Here is a 17,625-nt window from a genome sequence, read left to right on the forward strand (position 1 = left end):
CTGTGAGGAATCTAGGAGTAACTTTTGATCAAAATCTCTCCTTCAACTCACACATTAAATTAGTCTCTAGAAGTGCCTTTTTTCATTTGAGGAACATCTCAAAGATCAGGAAGCTACTGATGCAGCCTGATGCTGAAAAGTTAGTCCATGCTTTTGTTACTTCCAGGCTGGACTACTGTAATTCTTTATTATCAGGGTGTCCAAACAACTCTTTAAGAAGCCTCCAGTTGATCCAAAATGCTGCAGCCAGAGTTCTGACAGGTATTGACAAAAGAGATCACATAAGTCCTGTACTGGCGTCGCTTCATTGGCTGCCCGTTAAATTTAGAATAACTTTTAAAACCCTTCTTCTGACCTACAAGGTCCTCAGAGGCCTAGCTCCATCCTACCTGGAGGAGCTAGTGATACCCTATCAGCCCAATAGACCGCTCCGCTCTCAGAATGCTGGTCTACTTGTGGTTCCCAGAGTTTCTAGGAGTAGAATGGGGGGCCGAGCATTTAGCTACCAGGCCCCCCTGCTTTGGAACCAGCTCCCTGTCCAGGTACGGGAGGCTGACTCCATCGCTACTTTTAAGATCAGACTCAAAACCTACCTCTTTGAAAAAGCTTACTGTTACTAATTCAGTAGTTCCAGTTACTATCATAGACAGACAAATTATCATACTTAGGGGGTCGTCTAATCATTAGGTCACATTCTAGCTATGCTGTTATAGGCCAAGGCTGCCGGGGTCCGGAAACATGATCACCTGACAGGCCTCTGTCACTCCACTGGGTCATGGTTTCCTCTCCTTTCCTCTCCTTTCCTCTCCTCATCAAGCAGACTAGTTATGCTGATTCTTGTGTAGTTTTTCTGCTTCTCCCACCCCCCCCCCCCTATCTATTTGCAGGTATCACTGCCATCGGAGCTGCATAATGACCGCCGGCCCCGTTGAAGCGATTGTGTATATTTTTTGTGTGTGTTTCTGTGCTCTGTGCCTCTCCTCTCCCTCTCCTCTCCTCTCCTCTCCTCTCCTCTCCTCTCCCTCTCCTCTTCTTTCCTCTCCTCTCTCCCCTCCTCCTCCTTCTCCTCTCCTCTACCTCCCCTTCACTCTACCTCTCCTCTCCTCTACCCCTCTCCTCTCCTACCTATTCTATCCTCTACCTGTCCTCCCTCCTCTCCTCTCTCTTTACCCAGCCGGCCATCAGCAGGAGGGTCCCCCTACATGAGCCTGGTCCTGCTCAAGGTTTCTTCCTGTTAAAGGGGAGTTTTTCCTTGCCACTGTTGCTTGTCTGGGGTCAGGCCCTGGGATTCTGGAAAGCGCCTTGAAACAATTTTGATTGTATAAGACGCTATATAAATAAAGATTGATTTTTTTTTTTTTGGTTGGGCATGGTTGGCATCTTTGGGGGCTAGGTTGGAATCTTTGGGGGCTTGGTTGGGCATGGTTGGCATCTTTGGGGGCTCGGTTGGCATCTTTGGGGGCTCGGTTGGCATCTTTGGGGGCTCGGTTGGAATCTTTGGGGGCTTGGTTGGGCATGGTTGGCATCTTTGGGGGCTCGGTTGGCATCTTTGGGGGCTTGGTTGGGCATGGTTGGCATCTTTGGGGGCTTGGTTGGCATCTTTGGGGGCTTGGTTGGGCATGGTTGGCATCTTTGGGGGCTTGGTTGGGCATGGTTGGAATCTTTGGGGGCTCGGTTGGCATCTTTGGGGGCTTGGTTGGGCATGGTTGGCATCTTTGGGGGCTCGGTTGGCATCTTTGGGGGCTCGGTTGGAATCTTTGGGGGCTTGGTTGGGCATGGTTGGCATCTTTGGGGGCTCGGTTGGCATCTTTGGGGGCTTGGTTGGGCATGGTTGGCATCTTTGGGGGCTTGGTTGGCATCTTTGGGGGCTTGGTTGGGCATGGTTGGCATCTTTGGGGGCTTGGTTGGGCATGGTTGGAATCTTTGGGGGCTCGGTTGGCATCTTTGGGGGCTTGGTTGGGCATGGTTGGCATCTTTGGGGGCTCGGTTGGCATCTTTGGGGGCTCGGTTGGCATCTTTGGGGCCTTGGTTGGCATCTTTGGGGGCTTGGTCACCTCCGACCAAGGCTCCTCTCCCCAACTGTCCAGTTAATTCAGACATCCGGCTGTGGGAATTGTCCGGTCCAGCTCTGTGTCTCGGTTCTTTGGACCTCATGGATCCCATTTTTGCTCCGATATGCTCTACGAGCTGTCTTATTTAGAAGGTGTGCCTTACAAATCAGGCCCGGTCCATTTAACGTGACACAGCCGACCACTGATGAAGATGTAGAACCATCTCAAAGCTGAACAGAACCTCAGTGACCTATATGAGTTCTGGCTTTCTACCCTCCTCCTGAGGTGCAGATTGGTGTGGAAAACAGGAATCTTTGGATTTTGACATGAGGCTTCACCATAAACAGTAGAAGATTTTGTGGGTGTGAATACTTTGCCTGCCTGCTGTTCTGAGCACGGCAGGGTTGATTGGAGGCCCTTGGTACGAGTGTGTGACTGGAGTGTTTGTCCTCTGATAGAGCAGCGACCTGGAGCCTGCTGGGACAGAACCCAGCCTGCTGGCCCTGATTAGAAAGGAGGGATGAACGAGTAGAAAAGTTCTTTCAAATGCATAGGTGGCTCGACAAATCGGAGGGGGATTTCTGAAAAATTCCAAGTTTTATGTCACAATTTGGTAGGTAGAGAATAACCAGAGGTAGAAGGCAGCCATAAACCCGCTTCCACGGCTGCTTTTATCTGGAAAATAGAGGGAGAGGGAAACGTGACCGCTGACAGTTCTGCTGCATTAACAATAAATCAGGAGGAAGTTGAAATGAATTCTGAGTGTCGCACTTTTCCCACAAGTGCTCCGAAAATCTTCGTGTAATTTCCTGTGAGATCCTAAAATAACGCTGAGTCGAGTGTAGCTCTGGCTGCAGCCCGACTGTGTGAATTACACAAGCGATGCTCCCTTTTTATCATTTCCCAGCTCACAGAACAGCGAGAACCTCCACAAAACCAGCTCACACTTGGATCTACTGGAAATATACCTCCATGAAGTCTCCATGAAACCTGAGATTATGGAGACGGATAAACCAGTAAAATACTGCAGCAGCACCTCGGATGGAAGAACGTTGGTGTCGTCGAGAGGATGAGACCTAAAAGATGGTCATGGCTCATTAAATAGCAGCACAACTATCTGGTCATTATCAGAGGTTGAGTGATCAGATTAGTGAGAATGCATCATGTGGAGCTTGATTATGGGAAATTGGATTAATTACTCCTTACTATTGTCTTCCTGTATGTTTAATCTGATTAACTTTGTTCTCGTACATATGCACATGTGTAAAAATCAAAGGAAATGTTTACGCTACGCTACTCTGATGCATTTCCACTATAAAGAGCCTAGTTTTTGCCACCTGGTGCTACTTTTCTGGTACCTGCTCCCCTCGGGTTCCAAAAAAGTAGCTCTGTTACGAAATAGTGACGCAGCCTAGACTACCGATTGTTTGGAGATACTCGTCGTCATCAGGGCGCCATTTTTAAAGAAACATTTGTTGTTTTGAAACCTTCCTCGCCGTACTGGCGGATGAATACGCCCAGAGGCAGCTGGATCGGTCCTGCCTCGTAGGGGGAATGTGACCAAGCGCGAGTAGAGTAGCTGCTGTCAATGGAAACGACCGTGAGCTGAAGGCAACAATCATGGCAGTGATCCAGTAACTGGACTGAATCCTGAGGACCAGCTTTTGTAGCCTTGTGTCAGATTTGATGTTTACAATAATGTGATTACTCCTGTTGCTCTGAGGCTTGTGGTCAGCGAGTAGCGCCGTTGACATGGCATAAATAAACCCTCTTGACCCTCAGATGGGAACACTATGTAAATTATGAAGTCACACTGGTGTGTTCTTGTGCCTGGACCACCCTTGGGACACAGTAGTCAAAGCTCCCCAACAGGTTCGCCCTCGCAGGCACCAGTTGGCATCTTTACATTCCTATGAGGAAAAACAGTTTTTTCCCTCCCACCTCGTTGTCACCAGCGTTTCCCAGCATTCTCCTCTGTCGAGACTCCATAGAACAGAGCTACCGTAGGTAGCCGCCTCCTCCTCCTCCCCGTCCTCCCAGGCATTTACTCGCGGTGGCACCCGGTCATCATGGCAACGGTGAAGTCTCTGGCAGGGCCGAGCCGGTCCAGACTGGTCCAAGCTGGCGTCGGCTGGAAGCCGCGGCGCTGTTTAATTAGGCTCGTCCTGCTGAGCTGCTGCTGTTTATTTCCCCTGTGACAGTCTGAGCTGATCTCCACGCGGCAGCCAGAGACGGAGACGGAGACTGAGGGACAATTATTATGCACATCCATCCACGCAGAAGGACCTCGGCTCTGTCAGAGCTCCACACGCACATTTCCCTTCTGCTGTATATTTTCTCCCCATTTCATTCCGCGCACACGTCCATGGTGGAGTGAGACTGTAGGCTGTGAGAGGGCCCAGCGCGGTGATCTCCCGGTCTTAGTCTGAACTCTGGCTTTATTACTCGAAAGGTGCGCCGGCTCAGAAGCCGAGCCGACCGAGGCCGTGCTTGATATTTGCTTTCTGCCATCAAATATCAAATGAATTCGGTTGTGCGCACGAGAGGGCGAATTCTGCTTTTAAACATGTGGCCACTCAGCTCTCACGCTGAAGGGCACTGACAGTCGCATGTCTGTGCCATAAATGTGTCCTTGCTGCTAACTTTCACATGGAAAAAAGGCTAACCAATAGCCAGGCTCCATCTGAAAGGCCGTGAGCACTGACAAGGACTCAATTCTACGAACTGACTGAACTGCAGACGAAGGTCGAACTTCTTGTACATTTTGGCACCACAAAACTGCGATATTCCCCTCAGTTGTGCTAAAATGGATCTTGTACAAAAGAGAAACCAGCATGGAGTCCTTCATGGAAGCGGCAGTCACCGTGAACAACTGAAGTTAGATTGTTATTGGAAAAAATCCAAAAAGAGGAGGATAACTAACAGCGTGTGTGTGTGTGTGTGTGTGTGTGTGAATTCCGATGACTGAGTTGTCATTTCTTGACAAACACACAGTAGCGTGTCCTTTTTAAATCTTACCTTCTATTTAGCCAACGTTGTTCAGCCGCTGTTTAGAATCCCTCACATAAATGCGAGTGTCATCAGCGTATTGGAGGCGCCGAATCTGTGAAGTGTGATGCAGAGGAAGCGATTATTTTCACCTTTTTAATGCGTCTCTCTGACACTTCGGGGTGGTAACAGAAATACATTTCCTTGAAACAGAAACCCACAGCGCTCCAGTCTGTGATACTGAGCTCCGCTATCTCTGTTGTTAAAGCGGCTACATGTCATACGGGGGAAAGGCCAGGAGATACGTCTCCCTGGAACAAAGATCAATTTTAGAAAGGAGGAAAAAGGAATCGCCCTGACAGGAGCTTCACGGTATTCCTGTGGGGCAGAAACTCTTTTTCTCACATTAGCTGGTTAATTTAAGTGCAGTTCCAGGAAAGAGGTGAGTTACTGTACCCGTCTGCCGGGTCTCTACGCGACAGGAAGAAGCAGCAGGTCAGCACAAAATGGAGGCAGAGATGGATGGATCGTCTGGACCCTCTCTTCTTGCGTGCACTTTAAGCTGCTTAGCTAAACAAATCTCCTCCATGCTCCCCTCACTTGCTTCCATCCTGTTTTTCTTCCCTCGCCATGTTTCAGCGGCTGCAAATTGAGAACAATGTGAACACATGGCATCTTAGAAATCACTCTGACTACTCCTGTGCCTAAAAAACTGTGAAAGTAGGACTGGCAGAACTGCCACAGGACTCTGCCAGGTCCTTTATTGGTTTCACACACACAAACACACACACACACAGTCTCATATTTCTATCGTTGTGACTCTTAATAGATGTAATACATTACACAGCTGCCTCCCCTGACCATCATGACTGACCTCATGACCTAAGCGCAGCTCCAACCTCCACCTTAAAGCCAAGTCTCAACCCTCAACCCCCCTTTGAAGTTTTGGGGAGCAGCCAAAACGGACCCACATAGCAAAAACGTGCTCACTTTGCTAGTAGCCTGAGTATTTTGGTACTCAAGATGCAGCAAATACAAGGACACACACACACACACACACACACACACACACACACTGTTTTTAAACATGAACATGTGCCAATTTAACCCTTTTACTTGTCTGAAACCTCAGCCTTGATTATGTGGTACGACTACGCAGGTAGTTTTTACATTTACATCAACATAAAGAACTCAACATAAAGAGCGCGTGAAGTCATTTCGCAGGTCTAGTATAAAGAATTACATTTAATGGTTCGGATATTACTCCTGTGGGCGGCCAGATTAGAGTCGAACGTATAACTTGATAAATGGAAAAATGATTCCTTGTTGGGCTCCACATATGTAAAAGAATAATTCATGAGGCAGCTTCTTTAGAGATTATAATTCGAGGTCACATGATGTCATTGTGTCTGGGTGATAAAGCGACTGAAAGCACCAAAAGAAGAAGAAAAAAAAATCCATGAAAAGGAATTCTTTTGAAATGTTCAGATCAGTCGTGTATAAAGTGTAATGAGGGACCTCTTCGTCACCGCCACCCGTGATAGACACGTCGGCCTGGAAACCGGGAGACTAATGGAGATAACTCACCCAGATCCGAAGAAACGCCTGTGAAATGAAGCAGCCGGGGGATATTTATGGCGGTAATGTGTTTAGGAGGAGCTCGTTTATCTGGTGCGTATCCATGACCGAAGAGGACGCGGATTAGCCGCGGAGTCGGCGCGACCTTTGCTGCTGTCGCCTCGTCTGGGCATCGTCACGTCTGTTGAGACTTTGGTGTTTGGTGTGAGCGCCTGAAGGATGGACCCTGAGTGTTCCGTGACTAACCGTCGGAAGATCGGGCCAGTGTTGGCGCTCCCGGCTTTTCCATCATTTCATAAGAGGAATTTTCAGAATGCAAATGGAATAAGAAATTTGTTTGCTTCAAAGTGAGAACAAGAGGGTGAGAGTTGTGATCCCACCGGAGCTGGGGCTGGAGCTGGGGCTGGAGCTGGAGCTGGAGCTGGAGCTGGGGATGGGGATGGGGATGGGGATGGGGATGGGGCTGGGGATGGGGATGGGGATGGGGATGGGGATGGGGATGGGGATGGGGATGGGGATGGGGCTGGAGCTGGAGATGGGGATGGGGATGGGGATGGGGCTGGAGCTGGGGATGGGGATGGGGATGGGGATGGGGATGGGGATGGGGATGGGGCTGGAGCTGGGGCTGGAGCTGGAGATGGGGATGGGGATGGGGATGGGGATGGGGCTGGAGCTGGAGATGGGGATGGGGATGGGGATGGGGATGGGGATGGGGCTGGGGATGGGGCTGGGGATGAGGGGGGCCAACGTGACTCCGTCCCTGCGTCACGGGTCGGATACATACCATTAATCACAACTATTACACTTGTGTCAACTAATGGTTTTATTGCATGTTGTATTTACAGCCAAGTGGGACACGGTAATTAAACATTAACCTTTCTTCCTTCATTACCTGAGGTGCGACTTCGGGCAGCGACCGGGACGCCGTAAATCACGCCGGCGGCTCACAGCTTTCATTTGGATTCCTATTTTCCCCCGTTGCCTCCTTCAGGATTATTAGCATAATTCTCTCCTGTGATGAGCAGCGGCCCTGACGCGGCACAAGTACCGAACGGCACCATTAGACGGATGATTGGAGGGGGCGACTCCCGTGTCGGGTCTGCCGGTGGCACATGGTGATTAGGGCAAGTGTAAACAGACGAGGCCGTCGCCACGTTAGCGGGTTTGAATGATGCGTTCCACTTTCGGGGGTGATGTCATCTCTTCCTGCTTCCCACAGCTTCAGAAAAGTTTTGGGAAGTTGAAACCCACCGGAGAGCGGCTACATCCAGCAGCGCTCGGGAAGAGATTAGATTAATAACGTTTGTCCTTCGTCTATCTGAGGTCCGACTTCAGACCGGGCCGAGGATTATGTCTTCTGTGTGCGCTTACAGATATCAGCCTCGACTCGGCTGCTTCTGGGTCACCTCTCCGGCGAGGTTCTGAGCGAGCGCACAGCCGAAACGCAGCTCTGGGACGATGCGCCGTGTCCCACTTTCCTTCCTCCAAATATTCCCGGCAACATCTCTGCACCCACTCCTCTCTGATCCTCCCACTCCTGCGTTCAGGAGACGGGAATCTAAAGTATCCAGCCTGTCACAATGGCCCAGATCCATCACCGCGGGGCCACGGAGGCTCCCGGCGTGCATCCATTAACGCTATCTGTGGAAGAGCCTCACAAAGGGGCATCGTGAAGAGGGTCACTGGTGCATGGGCCCCATCCGTCGTAAATCTGAGGCAATCCAGAGCCGCGCCGCCTCCGCACTCGGCTAATGGCGCTCTAATCGCTCCTACCGCGTCCTGGGTGGGACGGAATGTTGGGTGCAGGAGTGTGGTTGGGGGAGGGGGCCACAGAGGGAACGAGGTGTACAAAGCATTATTCATTCGCTTCCCAGCTCGGGGAGAAACGAGCCCGAACTAATCACTGATACGTTTCTAAAGACGGGAATTAGCTAGCTTCCCGGTGACGCCGGGATCCACGTGGACGCCGGGCCTCCCTTCCCAGGCTGGAGCTCATCATTGAAGCGGGTCGGCGCCCCGTCACCTCGGCCCTCACCTGATGGGAAACACCTGCTTTACTGGGATCTGGATTATTGATTGGAGAACGTTGATCTATCGGAATTTAATAACAACGCTAAAGTTCGGGGAGCCAATTAAACGTCCTTCACCAACCGTGAAGAAGGCTGTGTGAAACCTGGCGTGCGCTCCAGAGACGTGTCCACATGTATTTCCCCCAGCAGCGTTCCCGCGCAGGTGCCAGCGTCCCGCTTATTTGCCTGCAGGTTCCTGCGAATGTCTAATTCCCCATGGGCTGTGAACGCATCATCTAAACTGGGTTATTTTCTTTCACACCCGGTGTGCACGATCTGTCCTCGGCAGATTCCCGCTCCACATATGGCTTCATAGTCAGGAGGCCGTGGGTGTCCTCTCAAGAAGACACCCCCCCCCCTTTCTATTTTGTATCATCCTGCACATACACACCACACACACACACGTTCAGGTTTCCCTGCTCTTCACCAGTCCTGGCAGCCAGGGCTGGATCAGCAGCACAGAAGGGAAACGCGTCCACCTTAATGCCGTCCCAGGTTCCGGAGAGATGCGTCGTCGGGCTGCCAAAAAAAAAAAGGAGGGTTCCTCTGAAGGGCCCCCAGCGGTCCTCCTGCCTTCACACGGTGAATGATCAAACCTCACAGGAAGCTTGGAGTCAAGTGTTCTGAAGACAATGAATTCATTTCCTGCCAGACGCTGCAGGATTACTGGTGGAATGCAGCCCAGTCGTATTCTCACATCAATTACACCATTTAGATAATAGAGCGGAGCTTGATGTCCAATCAGTGTTACCATGAGTGCTGAGCCTCAGATATGCTGTAGCTACTGTAGCTAGTATAGCTACTGTATAGCTAATGTAGCTAGTATAGCTACTGTAGCTAGTATAGCTACTGTATAGCTATCCAAGGTAGTTTTCTCTGTCAACTGGACTGGGTTTCTTGTCCCAGTCCAGTTGACAGAGAAAACTACCTTGGATACAATGACCTGGATGACTGAGAATTTACACAGACATACTGTATAGCTAGTATAGCTACTGTATAGCTACTGTAGCTAGTATAGCTACTGTAGCTAGTATAGCTCTCACACAGCAGCAAGAAACACTCCCAATTTCTGGAGATCCACTGGTTTTACTGGAGTGTAACTATGATCAGTAGGTTTGCTAACTGAGAGGCTGGTTTTGGTTCCCTGGTGGGTTTGTTGCCTTTGATTTGCAGTAGCAGACGTGCGAATGTGCGATTTTGAGCCGGTTTAAAAAACAGCAGGAAAAGAGTCCAAGAGGAGCAAATCAAAGATGGTCCAGTTTCAGTCACCAGACCAGAATCTTCTAAAAACATCACCTCTCTGCTGTGAACGACTTGTGACTTGTCCGTTAAGGTACTGGAATGTTTTCCTGCAGCTTATTTAGCGTCGTTAGCACAGCGGCAGGGTGTAGTGAGTGACACGCGTGGGCGTATCCATACACGTCTGATGGAGCAGCTCGTTGATCGCCATCCTCAACTCAACGTATGTTCTGCTCCTCATTAGTGAGAGCGCGCAGCAGCACCCTCATCAGCTATTCACCTGAGGTCATTCCCAGTGTGTAAACACCGACGCCGTCCTTGATCAGGTTCCGCCTGCCGGCCCAGCGATGACGGATGACCAGCGAGCCCCCCGCGCTTTACTCGCCGCCCCTCAGAAGGTGCTGAGCGGCTGCTTTCATTAGCATTCCGCTCCACTTGTCCTGCATCCTGGGACAGAAATCTGCAGCGCAGCGAAATATTTAAAACGGATGCAAACGGGCGAGCGAGGGAAGCTTCCGCCTACCTGTCGTTGGCTAATGCTAACCGCTAACGATGTTGTTCAGTGGCTCAGGCGGTTCTGGTGCAGGAGGGCCGGGCTGGGAGCAGGTTCACAGTGATCACACGGCCATCGACGGCAGGACAAGAGGGCGGAGCCACCTCGGCCGGGGGTTTTCCTGCTCCAGTTGGGCTCTGGATCCATCCGTTTTGCATAGTCATTTCATGACTAATGTGTCTTAATGACATCTCAGTGGTTCCCATTTAAGACACTAATGGGCAGTAGCGGATCTCCGAGCGTGGTGTGTTATATTAAATCCGTTATTGATCGCAGGCTCCTGCGCGATTGATGTCTGACTCCTCGGATACCCTGTTGCTGGTGCGGAGCTCAGGACGCATCTGGAGCCGAAAACGTCCACGCGCTTCGGAATGACGACGACAGGGCGTTGGGAAACGAAGGACGAGGAGCAGACGGAGCGGCCGCAGTGGGGTCTGCCCAGTCGGGAAAACCATTCGTCCACTTCCGGTTGCGACCTTGTTCCCAGGAACGACGTTTATTCTGCCATTAAACTGCTGGAGTTATTGTTCTTGTTTTCTACCTGACCAAAGCCGACTCCAGGCTGATAAGAAAGTTTCGGATTTGTCTCCTAAAGCTGCAAAAGGCTCCTTCCATCTTGGTTGGGAAGCATCTTTGCTCGCCGATAAGCCCGAGAGTTTATGGCGCTCCGGGACGTCTGTCATTTCTGTGCATCTCGGTTTATTACAAGGGGAAAAGCAACGTTCAAACCGGCATTCCGAGCTGGAACCGAGCGGAATAGCAGTGAATAAAGCGACCGGAGCGTGAAGGTTAATTCCGACAACGCACTGGGTGAGTCGCTAAATTTGATGGCGCTAACCTGAATTTTCCAGCTGCTGCCGTCGTCTGAGCTCACCTGCGGCGGCGGGTCACATCTGGCTCTTTTCCGCATGTTTGTTATTCCAAACTTTCCCTGCCGTAAATACACCGCCCGACCTTCCGCTCGATCCTTGTGCAGGTGCTAAACCGAACAAGTGAGAGGAAAAAGGGAGGGAAAAGGAATAAAAGAGCAGAGCTGCCTGATTTATTCCCCTCTCACCTTTAGTGAGGAGGTATTAAGGTGTTGTTCCAGCTGTATCTTTGAGGAACGGCGCTTCATGGAAGCAACCTGGAAAGTCATTTAGCTTCATAATGTGCAGCGGGAATGCTGGGATAAATCAGCCCCTCGGAACGTTCCCTCGGCTGCGGCAATAACTGGATGAGTTCTTCTTTATATGGCCTTCATCCGCGGGAGCCCAGCCGGAGACTCCGGAGCAATAAGGCCGAATGGGACGGAGAAACGTCCCCGGAGTGAAATCAATGCTGGGAATTTGAACCTCTGAGGGAGAGGAGCCGCCCCGCCGCACTCCGGACTCGGGGCACGGGTGCGAGACGAGAGGAGCCACCGGTTAAAAAAATAATAACAAACCCAGTGGAGTCTAAGAAGGGTCCCGAGGAGAGCCTGGGCGGGAGGAACCCGTTTGACACCGCTTCAATCTCTCTTTACACCTTTTGGGAGCCGGAGCCAAGTGGAATCTGTTTATTCCAGCCGCCGAGGGAACGCTGAGAATTGAATTTAAAATGCAAAAAAGGATTAAATGAAAGGGTGATTGTGATCACGGGGTTTATCTGTGTTTAGTGGAGCAGATGGGCTGACGTGTCGGAGTCGGCTCATGATTTCTGCTGGCTAATTCCTTCTCTGCGCCGCGGTAATGAGCTGTAAATCAGACGTTGTGTGCGTTTAGAGATGTCAGATGAATAATGGGCTGATTAAAGCCTTCTAGAATTGATGCCTGATCTCGGAGCGCCCGGAGCGCCGCAGGAGAGCGTGCTCCAGATTCCGTGGCGGCCCGGAACGTCGACTACAACAGAGTCAGCAGACGGGAACGTCGGTCTGCCCACTGGCCTCCTTCCCCCCCATACGGGCGACAATGGCGCGACCCAGACGCACAATCAGCATCGATCTTGGAGCCCCCCCCCCCCCCCCCGCACCTCTATTAGCCGCTGATCACCAAGTCCCCCCCCTGGAGTCGGGGGCAGGAACTGCAGCATATTTGCCCTCATTGGCAGAAATTAGCAAAGTGTTTTGCGGATGTGGCCGAGGGGACGAAAAGCTTTAACGATGAGAACGTGGCAGCATGTCAAGTGTTTAAAAGCCGGAAGAAATCTAAAGCCCCTTGGGGGGGGGGGGGAGATGGGGGGGTTATTCCCCTCTTTTCTGCCCCTCAATCTGGTTTCTGCAGATTGTATCAGTCCTGCAGCCGTTCGCACGTCTGATAATTGCAAACGTTCGTTTGCTTCCCCCTCCCAAATGGGAAGCGCGTGCACCAAAGTGAGCGGGGGCGTGCGTGTCTGCAGATGTGCACGTGACCACGACGCGTCCGCGGGGGGGGGGGGGGCATCAGCCCTCCGTCCGGGAGGAGCGGCGGCCAGGTGAGAAATTCCTCCCTGCGCGTCTGTGGGCGGCGAGCAAACGGCTGATACGCATCGGCGGTGTTCTTGTGACCACCCCGGCCCCCCCCGTGACCGTCCTGCCCCCCCGTGACCGCCCTGCCCCCCCCCCCGTGGCCACCCCGCCCCCCCGTGACCGCCCTGCCCCCCCGTGACCGCCCTGCCCCCCCCCCCGTGGCCACCCCGCCCCCCCGTGGCCACCCCCCCCGTGACCGCGGTGTCATGGCGGAGAATAATGGCGCCGTTGGGTGCCTGACGAATGAGAGCAGATAAATCGGCGTCCCGACCAGCAAAACAATATCTGCCCAGATGGAGGGAAGGTCGGCGGAGAGATATCGGGGAGGACGCTGAAGGCCGTAGATCAACCCGGGGCGATAACGGCACCAGCGGGCGCCACAACAGCCCCGCCCCCACCGCCACCGCCGCCGTGGCAGAAGGAACCCAAACAAATGGATGTAATAGTCGCTCAGAGGGCAACGGCGTGGAAACCAAATCGACTGATTCTAAGGTCTCGGCCGACCGAGCGTCCACGCCCGACGTGCTCGCTCATCCCACCCGCTTGTTTATCCATCCCGAGGCAGCGGCGACCGGACCAAACGGCGCCCGAGCTGCCATGTGGGTGTTGGTGGACGGTCAGCTGAAGGTAGCGACCCATCCCGGCGTCCCCGTCTCCCAGCGGGACGTCCGGGGGGTTATCCGCCCTGCGGCGTTCCCGATGGGACGCTTGTCGGGCGGAGCCGGTGTCGCCCCGGTCCAGCTTCGTTAGCTCTGCGTTTTTAATTTCCCGGCGTCACTATTTTTATCCTTTTGTCTGCACTAAAGGATGCAAATGAGGGACTATTTTCAGACGCTCCTCTCGCACGGGCGCCGTCACGATGCTCCGATTCTGTTTGTCCTTTTTTGTCCGATAATGACAGTAATCGGATTCTGAGTAATCGGATTAACGCACCTCGCCACAATACTCCGATCTCCTTTTTGTTTCTTTCACATCTGTAAAAACGTAGACATGAAGACACCGAACATGACGTCCAGAAATCCAGTAACTGGACTGAAACCTGTGAACCAGGGTGTTTGGATTATCCCACTCCTGAGGGGCCTGTAAACGCATCACATCTGATTATAATAATCTGATTACGGCATCATAAAGAGCTGATAGCACTGTGAGATCTTCTATCTGTGTGAGGACCCGCTCATAGACAAACCTTACTCAGCACATTATCCCAAGACTGAGCAACCAAACAAACCCTCTGGCCCTGACCCCTGACCCCTGACCTCTGATCTAAACACAATTCTAACCTCAGCCTAAAACCCAGGTCTTAACCCTCAAACAGTCCTTTGAAGTTTGACCAACTAAAATGTCCTCACTTTACTAACATCAGCATGTAGCAGATGCAAGGACACACACGCACACGCACACACACACACACACACACACACACACATGGCTTTGCCATGGCTACAGGCGACGCTCTAAAACCGGCGTGGACGGCGAAGGTTTGCAGGTGGCGAGCAGAACGACCTTCATCCACAGCGAGGAAAGGAAGCCTCTGAAGGATCCTTCCCTCCGGGGTGAGGCTACGTCGGTGGCGAAGGACGTGAGCGGATCCAATCTGGGCCGCTGAGACGCAACCATCATCATCCAACCCACGCGTGGCGCCGGGGGGGTCAAGGGTTCCGTTTAAAAGCCCCCGCGGCCGCCGCCGAGCCCGTTGTAAACAGCTTTATGTCTATTTATGAAGAGAATTTCATATTTGAGGCGCCGCTCATAAAGGAAACGGCCTCCGAGTCCTCCTTTGGGATTGTCCAGGTCGGGAAATTGAAGTGCGTGAAGGAGGGGGGGGGGGCAGCAAGGCCTCGGCACTTTAAGCTACTCGTCCCTGGAAGCGAGAGGTCCGACGCTAGCGACGTTAGCGTTAGCGGCAGCTTTGGGTTGGTTTATTGTCCAGATGAAGGTCAACGTAAAATCAATAACTCAAATGGGTCCATTAAGACGGGGCTAAAGCGAGCGGAGCTCAGCTGACCGCGGCGGGAGGATGGAGGCAAACATGAGACGCATCTCGTTCGGTGGGACGTCCAAAGTCCAAACCCACGATGGCGGGTTCAGACCCTATTCGGACCCTGGACCGTTCCAGAGGCTCCGTGTTCAGGTGACTTCAGGGAGCCGATCAGCCAGAAAGTAGCGGACGAATTATCATCAGATTCCAGTGGAGGCTTTAACGTTAGCTTTAGCCTTCCGGATCAAAGCCTGGTTAGCGTCAGAGCCGATGATGTCATCACAGCGCGACTGTTCCTGCTTTACGATTTCTTTTGGACGTCCTGTTTGTTCTGTTTGTTCGGCTTCAGCCGATCGGGCACGTTGGGGTCATCACCCCCGAGATGTTTATCCATGGATCAGTAGCCGCCCAAGATCAAAGCGAAGAGCGCAGACGGGACCAGGGAGAGAGGAAGTGCACAAAGACCGGAGCAGGCGAGACGCTCCGAGGTGGGCGGGAAAACAGGAATGGTTCGCCGAAGGAGCCGATGGAGGTTCCAGGGTTAAAGGGTTAAAGGTCAGGGTACTGGTGATACCGGCTCGGGGGGTGGGGTGGGGAAGGGGGGTATCTGGGATCTCCGCGAGCTTCTGCCCCTTTAAAAGCCGGTGTGATTCCCGTTTCTCCAGCTCCGCGTGAAGGAGACGGATCGCGTCGCCCGTGGTCTAATTAAGCCTCTAAAAGTGCTGAGCAGGAACAAACGAGCGGAGGCAGTTCGTAGCTCCAAAATTAGCATTTTATTTGAATCGTTGGGGTCAGAGATGTATCATTTGCTTCTCAGTACACACGCTAATCCTCAAACCCAAAACCTTTCGCAGTCTTAAAGCTCTTTAGCGCCTCCTCTGGTCCCAAAACGCCCCTTTTTGGTACAAACCCGACGACAAAAATCACCGCTTTTCCTTTTTAACCACGGGCTTTTTCCAGCTTTTATACAAAAACTCTCTTGGCTTCTACACACGTAATGTCACCCAGGTTTTTATTTCAGTTTCTCCACGTCGTAAATAAAGTCGGGAAACAACATTTTTTTCTTCTTTTTTTTTTGTTTTTTTTCTCTCAGTTTCGTTGTCATGAAAAGATAAAAACATGCAAAAAACTTGAATTCGTATAGTCCAAATCAGACATTTACAGGTTTGGAACCGGTTGCACTTTCTCATATACTACATCAAAAGAAGAAGAAAAAAAAAAAAATAGGGGGGGGGGGACGTTATGTACACGCATCTTTTTACAGTGAAGTAAACCTCAAATATCAGATGATGACTAAGGCAAAGGAAGTGGACGTAGATTAGAGCGAAACAGCTGTTTTTGTTGCTTTTGTAAAATACTACAACACTTCGGGGGGGGGGGGATAAAATGTTGCTACAAAAAGATGGTTGGTGCCTCCCTTTATTTGTAACCAGCTGCATAACTTGAATGTTTTTAGTGAAAAAGACTAAAGCCTAGCGAACTGTACAGTGCTGCTCTCAGCTGTGTGGAACCCATGCAGGATCCTTCCCGTCTCCGTCCTCAGCGTTTATTTAAATAATCCTCAACAAACGGGAGCGTCGTGTATCCAAAGGAGGAGGGGAAAAAAAAAAAAAAAGTGTGAAGCATACCAGAGTTTAACATATTGGTTTGAAATCACTCCAAAAGTCAGTACCATTAAAGCCTTGAACGTAAAACTAATCATCTCGATCCCAAAGAAATGTACAAAAAGGCACATTATATCCCAGTGCTTCTGTACTGTAGAATTCAAGTGTAACTGAGCGCATTCAATACCGACAATCTGAGGGGGGGGGCAGTCCGCCGGAGCTCCTCCGGACCCGGGCGTTCAGCGAGCAGATGTATGCGTGGACTACAAGGATAAGCCTAGATTGGTTGCATCTTTTTTTTTCAGATTCAATGTGGAGATTTGGGTTCTTCCCCGTCACAGTTCCCTCTCTCGGAGCCCCAGAAGCCGTCCGTGTCCACCCGGAGGAAGCGTTCCCGCCCGTTTGGGCCCGGGCCGTCCTAGTCGTCGCACCCGCCGTACATGTCCGCCAGTTTTCTGAAGCGGGGGCCCCAGTCGTTGAGGTAATCGTAGTCCTGGTCGCCCCCGCTGCTGGAGGAGTTGAGGGAGCTGAGGGAGCCGGCCGTGGAGCCGCTGCCCTCGTAGTCGAACACTAGCAGGGAGTCGTAGGGGGGGGGCGGTGGGGTCGTTGTCCGCTGCCTTCAGTCCCTGCGTACACACAAAAGGAGCAGATGAAGCCACATCTGCACACCCCCCCCCCCATGCAAACAGGCTAATCTATTCTCAGACGGGTCGGACGGTCGACCTCGGCTTGTTCAGGAAATCAGATTAATCAGGCTGGAGGGTTCTTCTGAGTTTCTGTCGCTCGGGACTCTCCTGATGTTCTGGGGGGGGGGGGGGGGGGGGGCAGGATTAACTCCCGCTTGATCAAAAGCCAAGACAGCACGACCAGCAGCTGCAGAGGAAACATCTTCAATCAATCCCACGACCCTCTGCAGGCCCCCGCCCGCCTTTTGATGGGCAGCTCCAGTGGTGACCCCCCCCCCCCCCCCCCAGGTTCTAGTGCCCACCCCCCAGGTTCTAATGCGAGTTCAGCAGAGATGAACCTCCACATCCTCTATCAAGACGTGTGCAAAAAAAAAAACTCGTCACCTTCCGCTTCAATTGGCTCGTTTTCCGCCAC

At 51.9% G+C, this 17,625-nt stretch overlaps 1 long non-coding RNA gene and 1 pseudogene across 2 annotated transcripts in view; both read right to left on the minus strand.

The window, feature by feature from the left end:
* The window catches only part of LOC115247944 (uncharacterized), a 39,839-nt gene extending 34,100 nt beyond the window's left edge, over nt 1-5,739 (minus strand). Inside the window, exons 1-2 of the long non-coding RNA XR_003886997.1 lie at nt 5,496-5,739; nt 5,070-5,154 (exon numbers count right to left, since the gene is read on the minus strand). This is a non-coding gene — a long non-coding RNA (uncharacterized lncRNA). The remainder of the gene's footprint in view (nt 1-5,069; nt 5,155-5,495) is intronic.
* A 9,935-nt stretch (nt 5,740-15,674) lies between these two features.
* The window catches only part of LOC115247931 (cadherin-2-like), a 43,238-nt pseudogene continuing 41,287 nt past the window's right edge, over nt 15,675-17,625 (minus strand). Inside the window, exon 16 of the transcript XR_003886989.1 lies at nt 15,675-17,150. The product of XR_003886989.1 is annotated as a cadherin-2-like (transcript). The remainder of the gene's footprint in view (nt 17,151-17,625) is intronic.

The sequence above is a fragment of the Takifugu rubripes genome, chromosome 22, assembly GCF_901000725.2.
Source record: "Takifugu rubripes chromosome 22, fTakRub1.2, whole genome shotgun sequence".
NCBI lineage: Eukaryota > Metazoa > Chordata > Actinopteri > Tetraodontiformes > Tetraodontidae > Takifugu > Takifugu rubripes.